Source organism: Bidens hawaiensis, unplaced genomic scaffold (assembly GCF_021521415.1).
Source record: "Bidens hawaiensis isolate Kalapana, Puna unplaced genomic scaffold, B.hawaiensis_p1.1 tig00003857_1, whole genome shotgun sequence".
Taxonomy (NCBI): domain Eukaryota; kingdom Viridiplantae; phylum Streptophyta; class Magnoliopsida; order Asterales; family Asteraceae; genus Bidens; species Bidens hawaiensis.
This window is the reverse complement of record NW_027491222.1, coordinates 1,517,609-1,522,607: the sequence shown is the minus strand read 5'-3', so window position 1 is coordinate 1,522,607 and position 4,999 is coordinate 1,517,609. Positions and strand designations below refer to the sequence as shown.

At 35.6% G+C, this 4,999-nt stretch overlaps 1 pseudogene; it reads right to left on the bottom strand.

Moving 5' to 3' along the window:
* Positions 1-992: 992 nt before the first annotated feature.
* LOC143624522 (zinc finger BED domain-containing protein RICESLEEPER 2-like) lies at positions 993-3,517 on the bottom strand (annotated as a pseudogene).
* Between the last annotated feature and the right edge of the window lie 1,482 nt (positions 3,518-4,999).

Sequence of the window (4,999 nt, the reverse complement as noted above, 5' to 3'; positions counted from 1 at the left end):
GGGTGGACTTTAAAATGCGCATCCTGTCTCCTTAGTGCCAAAGATGCTCACTTAAGGTTTAAGGAGCTATCTATCATATATTGCTATGGCAACTTTATCACATGTCCAAATATTAATTATCAATGCTAAAATGGAGTGGATTCTTGATATTAGATGGTAACCTTCGCATAATTGAACAACTCGTTTAGAATTTCTTGTCTTGGTCACCTATATATTATATATAAGTATTTACATTTTATAAAAAGTTCAAAAATTAACCCCAAAATGATTAAAACCTCCGATTAAAGTAAAATAACGATTTATTATTAGAAACATTTGTGTACACAGATCGATACTTGGTTCTTACCAATACTATTCTACATATACGATAGGTACACTTGCTTATTTTGTGTGTGTTTAGTCTTTGTAGAAATCACTTTTATAAATTTAAAACACGATCTTGTGCAAAAGCAATTCATCCTATCCTTTTATATTTTATACCACACGCACGAACCGCATCATCTGTCGTCAGGAATTTTACCAGGAGAGAAGGCCGCGGCTCAAAAAATTAGGGCTGGCATATCGTGTATACTCGTACACGATAAGACATGAACACGACAAGACACGAACACGAAATGGGTATACATGTACACGACACGAAAACTTATCGTGTACCTGTTGCCCAAACACGAACACGAACCTGTTAATACTTGTTATACACGATAATACACGATAGTACTCGATAATAGCTGTTTAGAAACGCATATTTGACAAACTTTTAGCGAAACAAAAGTCGACGAAAGTTCATAAAATTCTTAAAATAAAACATATATCCATGCTAATTAAAAAATTTAAGACAAAAACACATAGAATTCTAATCAAAACATATATTGAAAACAATATCAAGTTCCAAGCTTCCAAGTTCCAATTGGGCTTTCTTCTCAAATCTTCAGTTCCAAGCAATCAAACCTACACACAAAATAAGTATAGTCAATTAGTCATATTAATCATGGACAATTGGACATATTCATATAGTTTTATCAAGTAACATTATTAGAAAGTTTTAGAGTGAGATACCGTAGGATTGTTCATTGTTTTTAGCGAGCAACACTACTTGAAGCATTTGGAGTTGGTACCTTAGGATTGTTCACCGAGTTTGAAGCATTTGATTCACAACTAATGTCAAGCGACATTATATCTCCAGTAAGCTCTTCCACACTAACTTTGTTAGAACCTACAAAGTACAAACAAACATATACATTATAAAATTAATGTAATATCATGTATAAAACTTATAAAAATCAAGCAAAGATGGACATTACAAAATTCTCCATGTAACCAATCTTTTATGCATATTAGAGCTTCAATGGTAGCTTTACTAAGTGAACTTCGATGTTCAGTTATCACTCTTCCACTTGCACTAAATGTCGACTCCGATGCAACAGTAGATACCGGAATAGTCAAAAATTCTCTTGCTATCCTTGCTAGTATGGGATATCTAAACTCATTGGCTTTCCAAAAAGCCAACACATCAAGTGGTAAGTTCCTATTAACTCTTGACTCCTCTAAGTACAATTGCAGTTCTGACTTTTGGTTAGTTGTAAAATCTTTACTTTGAAATTTATCAAAATCCTAAAACATATTAATAAAAAAATTAGTTAGTTAATAATTAAAAGGCAATATACATAAAACAAATAAATGAACAAACATAAAAATTACCTTAAGTCTTGAACTCGTACCACATGTTGAAGCACCACTTGTGTCCTTAACACCTTTTCTACCATCTGAAGTAGGTGTTGACTCATCCCTTGTATTTTCACCCTCATTTAACAAGGCAATGGCGTATTCATGAAAAGTAGAATGCAATAACTGATCAACATGTGTATATTCACTACTTCCCTCTCAATAAACTTTTGAATAACTCCAATCGATAAAATGCAACTTGTATCTAGGATCCAACACCACAACCACGGCTAATGTAAGACTAAAATCTGACCAATATTTCTGAAACTTCCCCATCATCAAGTTTGCCATATTCTTTATATACTCATCTTCAGAATTCATCCCATCATAAAAAGTCAAATAAGCCAAAAAAAACATGTGGATAGTACAAGTTTGCAGTCGGATATTTGGTACCCGAAAAAACATTTGTCACATCATAAAATACTAAGAAACGAACATATCTTTTGAATCCTATCCCACTATGATGCAACTGGACATTCCTTATAATTAGAATCACTAAATTCTAAATGGCTAAATGCACGTCGATAATAAAGAGCACCATCAAGCATTAAATATGTGGAATTCCACCTTGTAACAACATCTTGTCTTAATCCCTTTTGTTTTTTAATTGAACACAACTCAACGCATTCCAAAAACTTTTCCTTCCTTTGTTGTGAACCTTTCACATACTTGATACTCTCTCTTACTTTGTAAACACAATCATCAATTTCCTTTAACCCATCTTGCACAATCAAGTTCAAAATATGAGCACAGCATCTCAAGTGAAAAAAAGCACCCTTAGAAACAAGTGGTGCTTTTGTATTCAACTATTCTCTTAGAAGCCTAATGAAAGCATCATTAGAAGATGAATTATCCAACGTCACACTAAATATTTTTTTTTTCTATACCCCACTCTACTAGAATATAAAACACCTTTTCACATATGGCAACACCAGTATGAGGTGGTGGCATGAAAGAAAACGATACAACTCACTTTTGCAAAACCCAATGTTTATCAATATAATGAACTGTAATTGCTAAATACCCATAAGTAGTTATAGAAATCCATAAATCTCCAGTTAAGCATAATCTCCCAAGTGATTCCATAAGAACAACTTTCATCTTTTCTTTTTCTCTCTTAAACTTTTGCACTAAATCAGATTTAACGGTATTTCTAGAGGGAATGTCCACATCGAGTTGCAAATGCACAAACAAATCTCTAAACGCCTTATACTCAACAAATGAAAAAGGTAATTCATGCATCACAATAGCATCTATAATCATCTCACGAAACGTATTGTTAGAAAAAGAAGACGACTTTAACTTCATGTCACTATTTAGAAGCATTTGACCAACATCTTTATAATTAGAACCATAGCAGCTTTTTATGTGTTTCGTATGATTACCCGTACCTTGGCCACTATCATATATCATGATATGATGGCATTTCTTGCACTCGGTTGGAGTCCTTTTTCCTATTTTTTGATTAGTGTGTTTAATGAAGTAACGCCACACAGGATATCTCTCTTTTCTTTCTTTTTGTTTTCTCTTTGACCCTGATTTGCTATCGTTTATATCTTCTTCATCCACCAAGTGAACCTCATTATCCACATCCATATCCATCGAGAAGTCATATTCTAAATCAATTTGGATAGAATCACTGTCCTTCTAGAATGATTAAAGAGAAAAATACATAAAGTTACACAAAAATAAAACCAAACTTGAACCAAAATAAGTATAGTTGAATCAGCAAACATACCGTTGTTTTGGCTTTCTTATCCTTCGCATTTTCCACCTTTTTTTGTGGGTTACTCATAATTACCTAAATAGTAAATACTAACAAATGTGAGCAATTAATAGTTCAAAACCAAATAATTGAAATAATTAAACTAAAAAGGCCCAAAAGATGGATTTTATAATCAAAAGTTCAAAACCAAATAAGTGAAATAATTTAAACTAAAACAGACCTAAAGATGGATTTTATAATCAAAGTTCGAAACCAAATAAATGAAATAATTTAAACTAAAACAGTAATACAGCCCTAAAGATGGAGGCGACGGGTGAACAGAACTGAAGAATGAACGATGAATAGATTTAGTAATAGCTTGAATGAATGATGAAATGAACAAAGCAATAACTTACCAAGAATGATGAACGAAATTGGAGGTCGGAGAGAGTATGGACGGTTGGATGCGACGTGAAGGCCGAAGAGCTGTATGGCGGTGACGGATTTTGGTGTTTGACGGGCCGGCGATGGATTCTCCTTCTCGTGAGAGGCGGAGAGCTGTATGGCGGCGTGGGAGGGACGGAGAGCTGTATGGCAGCGTGAGAGGGACGGCCGGCGGAGGGACGGCCGACAACGGGCCGGTGACGGATTTTGGTGATGGTTGCGTGAGAGGATTTGGTGTATGACGGCTGTAAGTTGTAAGGTAGAATTAGGGTTAGGGATATTTTAATATGAGTTATAACTATATATATATTTATTTAATTTAAAAAATAACCAGGTACTAACAGGTAAACATGTATTATACCTGTTTAGACATGAAAATTAACAGGTAATTTCGTGTCTACCTATTTAGTACACGAAACCTGGTATGGTCTTACCTGTTACCTGTTAAAGTCGTGTAGGTACGTGTCGCGTATTCGTGTCTCGTGTATAAATTGCCAGCCCTACAAAAAATCAAACACAAGGCCTTGAATTACCAAATAAATGATGGTGTTTTGTATCGAAGCTCATTCTTGGGACCACTGTTGCGTTGTGTGGATGCCGAAGACGCGGACTACCTGATACGGGAAGTTCATGAGGGCATTTGTGGCCTACACGTGGGTCCAATGATGGTTGTAGCAAAGCTTATGAACGCTGGATACTATTGGCCAGGGATGCATTTAGACGCTGTGCAAGAAATCAGGAAATGTTATTCTTTCTAGCGTCACGCTCCCAACACCCTGCGTCCAAAGAATGAGTTGATACCGGTGACGTCCGCCTAGCTGTTCCAGAAATGGGCTATTGACATTATGGGACCTTTCCCAGAAGCCCCTGGACGAGTCAAAGTTTTTATAGTGGCCATTGATTACTTCTCCAAGTGGGTAGAAGCCAAACCAATTGCATCCATTACGGCATCGAGCGTTAAGAAATTCCTTTGGGAATTTATTATTTGCCGGTTTGGTCTTCTACAAGAGCTGGTAAGTGGCATGGGACCTAGTTTGCGGACAACGGATTACAAGAATGGCTGAAAGAACTTCAAGTCATTCAAAACTTTACATCTGTATCTCATCCGCAATCAAACGGTCAGGTTGA